Below are 15184 nucleotides of genomic sequence, written 5' to 3'. Positions count from 1 at the left end.
TCAACACCTTCTGCTCCTCGTTGGGATCGACATTCTTACTTATCGAAGATACTACGATACACCCCCTATACTTGTGGGTCATCACCAGTCGATATATTCGGGTGTATCGACCATGGCTATTTCTGCGTATTTTACTTCCCGAGAAAACTTCTTGACTTCTCTCTTAGAACAACTGGTTTTGTGAATCATGTTAACATGTCCGTGAGATTCCGTAAACGCTTCGGCTGAGGCGCACTGGTCTCCCTCCGTTGGTAGGTATGGCTCCGGTACGAACGGTTCTGGCTCGTATAGATCTGGCACGTATGGATCAGGCACATATGGTTCTGGTCGATAACTGTAGGATGCCGCCCTTCTCTCCATTGTGTGGAATCTTGTCGCGGCTTCGGCCCTAAGGTCGTCGCAGAACTGCCGAATCTCAAGGAACTCTCGACAATCCTTAAGCAGGTGACTGGATTTCTCGAGACAATCCTTTGGATCGATGTATGAGTGCAGGTAACATGGTGCTTCAAGCTGCTCCGTGGCTGATAGGTACGGTGTGCGAAGGAGATTCTTGTTCAGTCGCACATTATGGCATCCTTGGTCGTACTGCCGAGGGCGGGCCGCGCGCTCTTCTCTTTCGCGGCGCGAGTCCCTCCGTCTTTTCCTTTGCTCCTCTACGGCGTTGAAGCTGCTTCGGCTGCCCTTTCCGGCGCTCCTGGATAGGGCCGCCAAGGCCGCTGCTGGCGTGATATTTCCTGGAGCCGAAGTTCCTGGGCTTGATGCGTTTGAACTAGGGAGGCGAAGGAACCCTCTGGAGTCGACGATGAAGTGAACACCGCCGAAAGTAGTGTCCATATTGCCACGAGGTTCTGCGGAGACCGAACGCGGCGCCTCGGTGTGTGGCATGAATTCGAATGACCCGCAACGGATCGGATCCTCCGTTCTGGCAGTGTAGATGATTCCAACATGAACGCTGCAGACGTGACTGGTGCCGATGACCTGCCTTTTGCTGACAGTATTCCCACAGACGGCGCCAATTGACGAGGGTGCTCCTTGACAATGCCCTCCGATTGGGGCTTAGGGTTGATGGAATCCTGTAGGCTGACACGAGACATCGGTTAACTGACAAGCGGGGAAAGCGATTTACCCAGGTTCAGGGCCCTCGATGAGGTAACACCCCTACGTCCTGCTTGTCTGATCTTGATTATGAGAATATTGGGTTACAATGGGGTACCGAAGGTTTCGGCTGTGATCTCGTCGAGAGGCTAAGTGCTACGGCGACCTAGCTCTAGACTTCTGGTGGCTAAAGTTGCTAAGATTGATCGTGTCCCTCGGCAGCCCCTCTCCTGGCCTTTATATAGGAGGCCAGGTCTCAAGAGATCTGTCCGGGTACGACTAGGTTTACAAAAGACCTAGTACTAAACTTTCCTTGTTCGGCTCTTCGTCTTGTACTCCAAGGAATCTCCTTCAGCACCGTCCTAGTGGCCCACCTTGCCGTCGAGTATCTTCATGGGCCTCCAGTTGGGCCGCACAGGATAGGGCAATATCGGTTAACCGAAGGGTAATGCCCACGTCAGCGTGAGTAGTTCATCCTTGGACTATGGGTCCATAGCAGTAGCTAGATGGTTGTCTTCTCCTATTGTGCCATCATGTTTAGATCTTGTCAGCTGCCTATCATGATCAAGATCATCTATTTGTAATGCTACATGTTGTGTTTGTTGGGATCCGATGAATATGGAATACTATGTCAAGTTGATTATTGATCTATCATATATGTGTTGTTTATGATCTTGCATGCTCTCCGTTGCTAGTAGAGGCTCTGGCCAAGTTGATACTTGTAACTCCAAGAGGGGGTATTTATGCTAGATAGTGGGTTCATGTCTCCATTGAATCAGGGGAGTGACAGCAACCCCTAAGGTTGTGGATGTGATGTTTCCACTAGGGATAAAATATCAATGCTTTGTATAAGGATATTTGTATTGTTTACATTACGCACAGTACTTAATGCAATTGTCTGTTGCTTGCAACTTAATACTGGAAGGGGTGCGGATGCTAACCTGAAGGTGGAATTTTTAGGCATATATGCATGTTGGATGGCGGTCTATGTTCTTTGTCGTAATGCCCTAAGTAAATCTCATAGTAGTCATCATGATATGTATGTGCATTGTTATGCCCTCTCTATTTGTCAATTGCCCAACTGTAATTTGTTTACCCAACATGTTATTTATCTTATTGGATAGACACCACTAGTGAACTATGGACCCCGGTCCATTCTTTTACATCTGAAATACAACTTACTGCAATCATTGTTCTCTTTTGTTTTCTGCAAGCAAACATCATTTTCCACACCATACGTTTAATCCTTTGTTTTCAGCAAGCCGGTGAGATTGACAACCTCACTGTTAAGTTGGGGTAAAGTAGTTTGATTGTGTTATGCAGGTTCCACGTTGGCACCGGAATCCCTGGTGTTGCGCCGCACTACACTCCTTCACCAACAACCTTCACGTGATCTTCATCTCCTACTGGTTCGATAACCATGGTTTCTTACAGAGGGAAAACTCGCTGTTGTACTCATCATACCTTCCTCTTGGGGTTCCCAACGGACGTGTGCTTTACCGTCACAAGCATGAGTCAAAGACTTCAACTTCAACTTCTCCTTCGTATATTTTAATGACGATAAGAATAAAGTGATACCTGCGCACGTTTAAATATGTAGTGTCATATATATAAGTCATCAGTTAATATTTTAACATATGCTGAGCAAAATAGAATGTGTTATAAGACAGTAACACTCACTGGAAGTTGTAAGGCCAAAGTATTGTCTTTTTTTCACGTTGCCGCTTCAAAAACCTTAGCAAAGTCTTCGGTGTATCCTTGTTATAGAGGGGTTCTTCTATGGTCCTGACATGCATTGTGTCCGGGTCAATGAATCCAATGTCCGTGATTTCATCCCTTTTGCATTCGAGCATCTTCGATCTGCATAATATAGCGCACAAAAGATTATAATTTGCAGATAATGAAGGAGCTGAGCTAAAGACTTCTCAAATTATATAAATAAATCACTTATAGACAATAGCAACTGATGATAGATTTGTCGAGGGCCCGAAGATTGTATAACTGGAAAAGCTCGTAGAAGTCAACGCTCACAGAGTATTCTTCGAAGTAGTGCTCTTCCTTAACTCGCACCATGATAGTCTCGATCCCTCCCTTTGTGGCAATACCGTACCACGTATGCAAGTTACGCATACTTGTTGGTAGCTTCCTGAGATTCTCGACCAAATCTTTCCCTTGAACATATTTATATACTACCTTAGCCATGGGGTAATCGGTTGTGTTTTGTCGAGAACTTTGAACGGCCTTATCGTCAAACACCTTGAGAGGGGGGACCGATTGAACGGGTTGTTCTCCGAGATGGTAGATTTGTTGTTTCCTTTTCGATGTCGTGACACCCGATTGAGTGGGGTTTTTCGCCTCCATCATATCGTCATACGACCTTTCAATAGAACGCCTGTAGTCAGATGGAGGCGATGGTACAGGGTCATATAGATTCTCGACGGTACGATAAACTTTTACTGGATCTAGTGTCTTCTCAAAAGGTATCTCTGGCGCTTTCTTAGCAAAAAAGGCCCTCAGCTAGGACTCAACAGCTTCCTGGTTTTCCTCGGGAGTTTTTTCCCAAGGTAACTTCTCAATAGGCGACAGTGGTTTCTCCTTTCTAGATCTCTTCCTAGGCGGCGTACCGTTCCGCTTAACGGGCGCTGTCTTACGCGGAGGATCTCGAGGTGGTGGACTCACGCTGGGGTCCCTTTCAGGTAGGTGTGGACTTTGCTGCTCATGTGGACTGCTAGGAGGAGGAGTCGAAGGCCTTTGATGCTCATGTGGACTGCTACGAGGAGTCGGTGGCCTTTGCAGAAGGACGATGTATTTCTTGGGCCATAGGGTGAAACCGTGCTTGACATCGGCAAGTGTCTTCTCATCGTCACCTCTAGGAAATCAAGCTCCACTGTTTCAAAAGTCGGAACAACTTCATCCACCCCGACACGAACACAGCCAGGTGGAATGGGCATATGGTGGTGCGTTGCTCCATCTTCACTTGGATGAACATAACCGACCGCCACCTTAACGGACGTGTTTCTGAATAACATATAGAGCTCACAATTTGTCTTCTCCGTGACTTAATCCACGGGGTAGCTTCCTCCACATCCGTCAAGATGCGTGGAACCCACACTGCTTCTTCGCTGAGATGGGGCGGCATCGGCTTGAGGATCCTGTAGGAACAGCGGCTGATCAGGTGGCCTCTGATTTTTCTCAAGCGCCTCCACCCTAGTTAACAATTTCGTTAACATGTCTGACTCCTTCTTCTTCTTTCGCGAACGGCTTCTATAAGTGTCAGCGGACTCCGGGAACGCTTCCTTCATGGTGAGACCTGGGCGAGCTCGTACCCGTCCAACGTGTTCAGGATTCCCCAGAGCGAGTGTCAGCTCGTCATTCCCTCTATCGGGAATGTACTCTCCCTTTCGAACCTGTTCAATTGCATCTACAAGCTTCGGTATGATTGCCTCAATTTTTTCCTTCCATTTTCCCTGTGCAACGATCTGCCCTGTCTTTGGGTCCAACCCTGCCCCATGCGCGAACAACCAGAACATGGACCGTTCGGGCCAGTCCCATGTCTGTGGAGTGATTCCTGCATCCATCAGTTCATTTTCATACGCTGTCCACTTCGGAATGGCAGTCTTGTAGCCACCTGACCCCAAATGATGCCAAAGTTTCTTCTTTGAAGCATTTTTCATATTTGTGACCGATCGGGACACAAAAGTAGACGATTGCTTATACCTCTTAAATGCGGGCCAGTGATCCTTTATCTTCACTAGATTATCATTGGATACTGGATCTTCATTCTTATATTTCTCCCATAAATTTTTCTTCCAGGCTGGAATTGTATGGCCATCTTCTTGAGAGTCCATTCCTTGACTTTATTCTTCTGGCCTTCCGTCATGTCTTCCGGTAGGCTGAAGCGTGTCAGTAGAGTTTCCCAAAGAAACTTTTTCAGCGCGTCGTTGACATAACTAGCTTCAATCTCCGCTTTCTTCGGCTTATGCCACTCTTGAATGCTGATCGGTACATGGTCCCTAACAAGAACTCCAGCTTGATTTGTAAATTTGCGGCAGTGCTCTTTGGGATGCACCGGTTCACCATTATCGTTAAATGTTGTGAGGGATAACCTACCCTCGCCCTTTAGAATTCGCGTCGGGCCTCATTTTGTTTTAACAGACTTGGTCGATGATCCAGAAGGCTAATAGAAAAATGATTCGTTAATAAGTGCAATACAAATAAATGAATGCATCTAGTGATGAACGTAGACTTGATACATAAATATACACCTCACCGGAGTTTGTTATGGACACTTCGTTGTCTCTTCTAATTTCTTCAGACTCAAGTCCCTCGCCGAAATCGTTCAGAAATTGTGCGAACTCATTATCATCTCCATCGGGTTCCGGCCCACGGGCACTCTCATATATCAAATTCTGCACCGCTTCTTCTTGATCCTCATCTTGGACAAAGGTGCCGTCTGCCATACCTCAATGTCACTACAAAATTAAGAAAGAAATTATTTCATTCATCATGTCATGATCATAACAGATTGCTAGATGGATAACAACTGAAATGAAGAAAGAAAAAAACCCTAACGGACCGCCACGGCCACGGACTCGGCGTTCCCCCTCCTCCTATCACTCTTCTCTCTTTTTCTCGACCCTAACCCTAACACTCGGCGCTCCTCCTCCTCCTCCTCTCGCTCTTCTCTCTATTTCTCGACCCTAACTCTATGTCGCGGCGGCACCGCCACGGACTCGGCACTCCTCCTCGATGTCGCGGAGCCACGGCCATGGACTCGGCGTTCCCCCTCCTCCTCTCGCTCTTCTCTCTATTTCTCGACCCTAACTCTATGTCGCGGCGGCACCGCCACGGACTCGGCACCGCCACACGGACTCGGCACTCCTCCTCGATGTCGCGGCGCCACAACCACGGACTCGGCGTTCCCCCTCCTCCTCTCGCTCTTCTCTCTATTTCTCGACCCTAACACTCGGCGGCGCCCCCCTCATGCTCAAACGGTGTCATCCCGCTCGACTACGCCCAACGGTGTCATCCCACTCGACTACGCGCTCTTCCGCCCGCTCCCGCCCAACAAGGAGGCAGTCGATGCTTCGTGGCTTCAACATCGTCGACCGTGTCAAGAAGGTGGTCGAGGCCGCCTGCCCCGGCATCGTCTCCTGTGCTGACGCGCTCGCGCTCATGGCGCAGGACTCCGTCGTCCTCCTCGGCGGGTCCTCCTACGACGTGCCTGATACGTCCCAAATGTATCTATAATTTCTTATGTTCCATGCTACTTTTATGATGATACTCACATGTTTTATACACATTATATGTCATTATTATGAATTTTCCGGCACTAACCTATTGACGAGATGCCGAAGAGTCGATTCGTTGTTTTCTGCTGTTTTTGGTTTCGAAATCCTAGTAAGGAAATATTCTCGGAATTGGACGAAATCAACGCCCGGGGTCCTATTTTTGCACGAAGCTTCCGGAAGACCGAAGGAGTCACGAAGTGGGGCCACGAGGCGCCGCCACAACAGGGCGGCGCGGCCGGCAAGGGGCCCGCGCGGCCCTGTTGTGCGGGGCCCCCGTGGCGCCTCTTGACCTGCCCTTCCGCCTACTTAAAGCCTCCGTCGCGAAACCCCCAGTACCGAGAGCCACGATACGGAAAACCTTCCAGAGACACCGCCGCCACCAATCCCATCTCGGGGGATTCAGGAGATCGCCTCCGGCACCCTGCCGGAGAGGGGAATCATCTCCCGGAGGTCTCTTCATCGCCATGATCGCCTCCGGATCGATGTGTGAGTAGTCCACCCCTGGACTATGGGTCCATAGCAGTAGCTAGATGGTCGTCTTCTCCCCATTGTGCTATCATGTTAGATCTTGTGAGCTGCCTATCATGATCAAGATCATCTATTTGTAATCCTTCATGTTGTGTTTGTTGGGATCCGATGAATATTGAATACTATGTCAAGTTGATTATCAATCTATCATATATGTTATTTATGTTCTTGCATGCTCTCCGTTGCTAGTAGAGGCTCGGCCAAGTTGATACTTGTGACTCCAAGAGGGAGTATTTATGCTCGATAGTGGGTTCATGCCTCCATTAAATCCGGGACGATGACGAGAAAGTTCTAAGGTTGTGGATGTGTTGTTGCCACTAGGGATAAAACATCGATGCTTTGTCTAAGGATATTTGTGTTGATTACATTACGCACCATACTTAATGCAATTGTCTCGTTGTTTACAACTTAATACCTGGAGGGGTTCGGATGATAACTTGAAGGTGGACTTTTTAGGCATAGATGCATGCTGGATAGCGGTCTATGTACTTTGTCGTAATGCCCTGATTAGATCTCATAGTACTCATCATGATATATGTATGTGCATTGTTATGCCTTCTTTATTTGTCAATTGCCCAACTGTAATTTGTTCACCCAACATCTGCTATCTTATGGGAGAGACACCACTAGTGAACTGTGGACCCCGGTCATATTCTTTACATCTGAAATACAAACTGCTCCAATTGTTCTTTACTATTCTTAGCAAACAACCATCATCATCCAAGGGGGGCCCGCGCCGCCCTATGGTGTGGGCCCCTCGTCAGCCCTCCGACTCCGCCCTTCCGCCTACTTAAAGCCTCCGTCGCGAAACCCCTGAGGCGAAAAACCACGATACGGAAAACCTTCCAGAGACGCCGCCGCCGCCAATCCCATCTCGGGGGATTCCGGAGATCTCCTCCGGCACCCTGCCGGAGAGGGGATTCATCTCCCGGAGGACTCTACACCGCCATGGTCGCCTCCGGAGTGATGAGTGAGTAGTTCACCCCTGGACTATGGGTCCATAGCAGTAGCTAGATGGTTGTCTTCTCCTCATTGTGCTTCATTGTTGGATCTTGTGAGCTGCCTAACATGATCAAGATCATCTATCTGTAATACTCTATGTTGTGTTTGTCGGGATCCGATTGATAGAGAATACCATGTTATGTTAATTATCAAGTTATTGCATATGTGTTGTTTATGATCTTGCATGCTCTCCGTTATTAGTAGAGGCTCCGGCCAAGTTGATGCTAGTAACTCCAAGAGGGAGTATTTATGCTCGATAGTGGGTTCATGCCTGCATTGACACCGGGACGATGTGACAGAAAGTTCTAAGGTTGTGTTGTGCTGTTGCCACTAGGGATAAAACATTGATGCTATGTCCGAGGATGTAGTTATTGATTACATTACGCACCATACTTAATGCAATTGTCTGTTGCTTTGCAACTTAATACTAGAAGGGGTTCGGACGATAACCTGAAGGTGGACTTTTTAGGCATAGATGCATGCTGGATAGCGGTCTATGTACTTTGTCGTAATGCCCTGATTAGATCTCATAGTACTCATCATGATATATGTATGTGCATTGTTATGCCTTCTTTATTTGTCAATTGCCCAACTGTAATTTGTTCACCCAACATCTGCTATCTTATGGGAGAGACACCGCTAATGATCTGTGGACCCCGGTCCTATTCTTTACATCTGAAATACAAACTGCTGCAATTGTTCTTTACTGTTCTTAGCAAACAACCATCATCATCCACACTATACATCTAATCCTTTGTTTACCGCAAGCCGGTGAGATTGACAACCTCGCTGTTACGTTGGGGAAAGTTCTGTGATTGTGTTGTGCAGGTTCCACGTTGGCGCCGGAATCCCTGGTGTTGCGCCGCACTACACTCCTCCACCATCAACCTTCAACGTGCTTCTTGGCTCCTCCTGGTTCGATAAACCTTGGTTTCTTTCTGAGGGAAAACTTCCTACTGTGCGCATCACACCTTCCTCTTGGGGTTCCCAACGGACGTGTCAACTACACGCATCAAGCATTTTTTCTGGCGCCGTTGCCGGGGAAGTGAAGAAAAAGTTACACCATAGAGATTGCTAACTCCCACGGCAACATCATTTTTTCTGGCGCCGTTGCCGGGGAGATCAAGACACGCTGCAAGGGGAGTCTTCCACTTCCAACCTCTTTACTTTGTTTTTGTCTTGCTTTACTTTATTTACTACTTTGTTTGCTGCATTATATAAAAACACAAAAAAATTAGTTACTAGTTTTACTTTATTTACTGTCTTATTCTCCATATCAAAAACACAAAAAAATTAGTTACTTGCATTTTACTTTTGTTATCATGTCTAGTTCTGCACCTGTTACTTCTTCACCTGAGGAATTAGTCTTCACTTTTAAACAAGGGGATGAGGAGAGTTTTAAAGATGCTTGGTCTAGAATTTTTGATTCTTATCATAAAACTGAACCTCAAATGACTCTAAGTTTGCTCCTTAGTAACTTTTATTTTGGGTTTATGATTCGCTATAGATATGCCTTGGATGCTGTAGTGGGAGGAGATTTCCTTCATTGCGACGGTGATCAAGCTTTTAATGCCATAGAAAATTTGGTTGCATCACATAGTTCAGCTAATAACTTTGATTCAGCTCTTATTAGCATTTATAATAGATTAAACACTCTTGAGACAAGTGCATCTTGCTTGGAAAAAAATTATAGTTATGTTCGTAACCGTCTTGATCAAGTTTTGGTGAACTCTGAACCTTCAATATGGGACCCTACTATTAAAATGGTTATTGGTGGTAAAACTTTTCATGCCAACTGTGATATTATGTCTGAATTTTTCCTCATGCCTAAGAGTATTTATGAATCTTTGACACTTTGGGGACTCGTTGAAGGGGGAGAAGGAATAACCCTTATTGATAACTCTGTTATAATTCCTAAGGGAATAGCCGAGGGTGTGCATACAACCATTCTTGGAAGAACAATATCCACTGATTATCTTGTTATTGATTGTGTAGGAACAGGACAAATCACACTCGGAAGATCCCTGCTGAAACTATTGGGAGCAGTCATAGATGTGGGAGAAGGCACCCTAAAATTCACCTCTACGCCAGGAGGTAGACTTGTATTCCCTAAATCAAAGGGTAATAAAAAGAATAAGAAAGGTGGGCGCAATGCCCGAGGTAATGATTCATCTCTTGATAACACTTGATACACACTTTCTGCGCCAAGCTGAAAGGCGTTAAAGAAAAGCGCTTATGGGAGACAACCCATTATTTTACTTCTGCACTTTATTTTATATTTTAGTCTTGGAAGTTGTTTACTACTGTAGAAATATCTTCTTATCTTTATTTTATTGCATTGTTGTGCCAATTAAAGTCTTTGATAGTAAAGCCAATACTAGATTTGGATTACTGCGCAGGAACAGATTTCTTGCTGTCACGAATTTGGGCAGTAGTCCCTGTAGAAAAATCTAAAAAATCAGCCAATTTACGTGCGTGATCCTCAGATATGTACGCAACTTTCATTCAATTTGGGAATTTTCATCTGAGCAAGTCTGGTGCCACTTTAAAATTCGTCTTTACGAACTGTTCTGTTTTGACAGATTCTGCCTTTTATTTCGCATTGCCTGTTTTGCTATGTTTGATGGATTTCTTTGTTCCATTAACTTTCAGTAGCTTTGTGCAATGTCCAGAAGTGTTAAGAATGATTATGTCACCTCTGAATATATGAATTATGCACTGACCCTCTAATGAGTTTGTTTCGAGTTTGGTGTGGAGGAAGTTTTCAAGGGTCAAGAGAGGAGGATGATACAATATGATCAAGAATAGTGAAAAGTCAAAGCTTGGGGATGCCCCCGTGGTTCATCCCTGCATATTTTAAGAAGACTCAAGTGTCTAAGCTTGGGGATGCCCAAGGCATCCTTTCTTCATCGACAACTTATCAGGTTCCTCTAGTGAAACTATATTTTTATTCCGTCACATCTTATGTGCTTTACTTGGAGCGTCTGTTTGTTTTTGTTTTTGTTTTTGTTTTTGTTTGAATAAATCGGATCCTAGCATTCTTTGTTTGGGAGAGAGACACGCTCTGCTGTTTCGTATGAACACATGTGTTCTTAGCTTTATCTTTAAAGTTCATTGCGAAAGTTGAACTATTTCATTCATTGTTATATGGTTGGAAACGGAAAATGCCGCATGTGGTAAATGGTTTAATGTCTTGAATAATGTGATACTTGGCAATTGTTGTGCTCATATAGATCTTGTTTAAGCTCTTGCATCATGTACCTTGTACTCATTAATGAATAACTACATAGAGCTTGTTAAAATTTGGTTTGCATGATTGATCTCTAGAGTCTAGATATTTTCTCGGTTGAGGTGTTTGAACAACAAGGAGACAATATAAAGTCTTATAATAGTTACAATATGTTCATATGTGAGCTTTGCTGCACCTTTTATACTTGAGTTTGCTTCAAACAACCTTGCTAGCCTAGCCTTGTATTGAGAGGAATTCTTCTCGTGCATCCAAATCCTTGAGCCAATAACCATGCCATTTGTGTCCACCATACCTACCTACCACATGGTATTTCTCCACCATTCCAAAGTACATTACTTGAGTGCTACCTTTAAAATTTCTATTCTTTGCCTTTGCAATATATAGCTCATGGGATAAAATAGCTTAAAAACTATCGTGGTGAAGAATATGTACTTATGTGTCTTATTTCTTAGTAAGTTGCTTGTTGAGCGGTAACCATGTTTTCTGGGGACGCCATCAACTCTTTTACCTTTGTTGAATATCATGTGAGTTGCTATGCATGTTCGTCTTGTCTGAAGTAAGGGCGGTTCTCACAATCAAACGGTTTGAGTATGCATACTGTTAGAGAAGAACATTGGGCCGCTAACTAAAGCCATGATTCATGGTGGAAGTTTCAGTGTGGACAACTAATCCTCAATCTCTTATGAGAATATTAACCGTTGTTGAATGCTTATGCATTAAAGAGGAGTCCATTATCTCGTTGTCTATGTTGTCCCGGTATGGATGTCTAAGTTGAGAATAATCAAAAGCGAGAAATCCAATGCGAGCTTTCTCCTTAGACCTTTGTACAGGCGGCATAGAGGTACCCCTTTGTGACACTTGGTTGAAACATATGCTATGCAATGATAATCAGTGTTAATCCAAACTAATTAGGAGAAGGTGCGAGCACTATTAGTACACTATGCATGAGGCTTGCAACTTATAAGATGTCTTATACATAACTCATATGCTTTATTACTACCGTTGACAAAATTGTTTCTTGTTTTCAAAATGAAAAGCTCTAGCACAAATATAGTAATCAATGCTTCCCTCTGCGAAGGGCCTATCTTCTACTTTATTGTTGAGTCAGTTTGCCTATTCTTTCTATCTCAGAAGCAAACACTTGTGTCAAATGTGTGCATTGATTATTACATGTTTACTTATTGCACTTGTTATATTACTTTGTGTTGACAATTATCCATGAGATATACATGTTAAAGTTGAAAGCAACCGCTGAAACTTATATCTCCTTTGTGTTGTTTCAATACCTTTACTTTGAATTTATTGCTTTATGAGTAACTCTTATGCAAGTCTTATTGATGCTTGTCTTGAAAGTATTATTCATGAAAAGTCTTTGCTATATGATTCATTAGTTTACTCATTATCTTCATCATTGCTTCGAATCGCTGCATTCATCTCATATGTTTACAATAGTATGATCAAGATTATGATAGCATGTCACTTCAGAAATTATCTTTGATATCGTTTACCTACTCGAGGGCGAGTAGGAACTAAGCTTGGGGATGCTTGATACGTCCCAAACGTATCTATAATTTCTTATGTTCCATGCTACTTTTATGATGATACTCACATGTTTTATACACATTATATGTCATTATTATGCATTTTCCGGCACTAACCTATTGACGAGATGTCTGAAGAGCCGATTGCTTGTTTTCTGCTGTTTTTGGTTTCGAAATCCTAGTAAGGAAATATTCTCGGAATTGGACGAAATCAACGCCCAGGGTCCTATTTTTGCACGAAGCTTCCAGAAGACCGAAGGAGTCACGAAGTGGGGCCACGAGGCGCCGCCACAACAGGGCGGCGCGGCCAGCAAGGGGCTCGCGCGGCCCTGTTGTCTGGGGCCCCCGTGGCGCCTCTTGACCTGCCCTTCCGCCTACTTAAAGCCTCCGTCGCGAAACCCCCAGTACCGAGAGCCACGATACGGAAAACCTTCCAGAGACACCGCCGCCACCAATCCCATCTCGGGGGATTCAGGAGATCGCCTCCGGCACCCTGCCGGAGAGGGGAATCATCTCCCGGAGGTCTCTTCATCGCCATGATCGCCTCCGGATCGATGTGTGAGTAGTCCACCCCTGGACTATGGGTCCATAGCAGTAGCTAGATGGTCATCTTCTCCCCATTGTGCTATCATGTTAGATCTTGTGAGCTGCCTATCATGATCAAGATCATCTATTTGTAATCCTTCATGTTGTGTTTGTTGGGATCCGATGAATATTGAATACTATGTCAAGTTGATTATCAATCTATCATATATGTTATTTATGTTCTTGCATGCTCTCCGTTGCTAGTAGAGGCTCTGGCCAAGTTGATACTTGTGACTCCAAGAGGGAGTATTTATGCTCGATAGTGGGTTCATGCCTCCATTAAATCCGGGACGAGTGACGGAAAGTTCTAAGGTTGTGGATGTGTTGTTGCCACTAGGGATAAAACATCGATGCTTTGTCTAAGGATATTTGTGTTGATTACATTACGCACCATACTTAATGCAATTGTCTCGTTGTTTACAACTTAATACCGGAGGGGGTTCGGATGATAACCTCGAAGGTGGACTTTTTAGGCATAGATGCATGCTCGGATAGCGGTCTATGTACTTTGTCGTAATGCCCTGATTAGATCTCATAGTACTCATCATGATATATGTATGTGCATTGTTATGCCTTCTTTATTTGTCAATTGCCCAACTGTAATTTGTTCACCCAACATCTGCTATCTTATGGGAGAGACACCGCTAGTGATCTGTGGACCCCGGTCCTATTCTTTACATGTGAAATACAAACTGCTGCAATTGTTCTTTACTGTTCTTCGCAAACAACCCTTATCATCCACACTATACATCTAATCCTTTGTTTACAGCAAGCCGGTGAGATTGAAAACCTCGCTGTTACGTTGGGGAAAAGTTCTGTGATTGTGTTGTGTAGGTTCCACGTTGGCGCCAGAATCCCTGGTGTTGCGCCGCACTACACTCCTCCGCCATCAACCTTCAACGTGCTTCTTGGCTCCTCCTGGTTCGATAAACCTTCGTTTCTTTCTGAGGGAAAACTTGCTACTGTGCGCATCACACCTTCCTCTTCGGGTTCCCAACGGACATGTCAACTACATGCATCAGTGCCCCTCGGCCGACGCGACGGCCTCCAGTCCAACACGTGGGAGGTCAACCTGCCCGCGCCCTTCGCCCCGCTTGACGACGTGCTCTCCGCCTTCACCGCCAAGGGCTTCTCCGTGGAGGAGACAGTGGTGCTCCTCGGCGTGGGCGACGTGGCGCCCGAGGACGACCCCACCGAGTTCCTCGACCCAGGCACGCCATTCGTCGTCGACAGGGGCGTCTGCAGCGGCGCGGCGCGGCATTTCGTCGAACAGGTCGCGTGTGTGCGTATGGGGAGGCCGCCAGGGAGCGTGGCAGGGCAGTCAACGCGCGCGCGGGCTCCTCCCGGCGAGGCGCGCGGCGGCTAGGGAGGCGAGGCGAGGGAGGCGAGGCGAGGAAGGGAGAGGAGGCCGGTCACCTCGGGTTGCCGACGCGGGGAGAGGTTGGAGCGGCGGGCGACGACGGCGACCCTGCTGCTGCGGGCGACGGTGGCGTGGCGCTGCGGGCAACGGCGATGGTACGTGGAGCTGCGGGCGATGGCGACGGCGGCGGCGCGTGGAGCTGCGGGCGACGGCGCGGGCGACGGCGAGCTCGGCTCTGTGTGCGGAGGCGCTATCTTCTCGTTTTTTGGCACAGTTGGCCTCGCGCGCCTAAGGTAACACAGGGGGAGGGCCTTTGGTACCGGTTGGTACCACCAACCGGTGCCAAAGGGTTTTTTTAATTTTCTTTTTTCTTTTGCTGTTTTCTTTTCTTTTGGTGTTTCTTTTCTATTTCTTTTTTCTTTTCTTTTCTTTTTTCTTTTATTTTCTGTTTATTTTTTCTATTTCTTTTCTATTTATTTTTCTAATTCTTTTCTATATCTTTCCTATTTCTTTTCTATTTCTTATTCTAATT

Source organism: Lolium rigidum, chromosome 3 (genome assembly GCF_022539505.1).
Source record: "Lolium rigidum isolate FL_2022 chromosome 3, APGP_CSIRO_Lrig_0.1, whole genome shotgun sequence".
NCBI classification, from domain to species: Eukaryota; Viridiplantae; Streptophyta; class Magnoliopsida; order Poales; family Poaceae; genus Lolium; species Lolium rigidum.
This window is presented reverse-complemented; position numbering follows the sequence as displayed.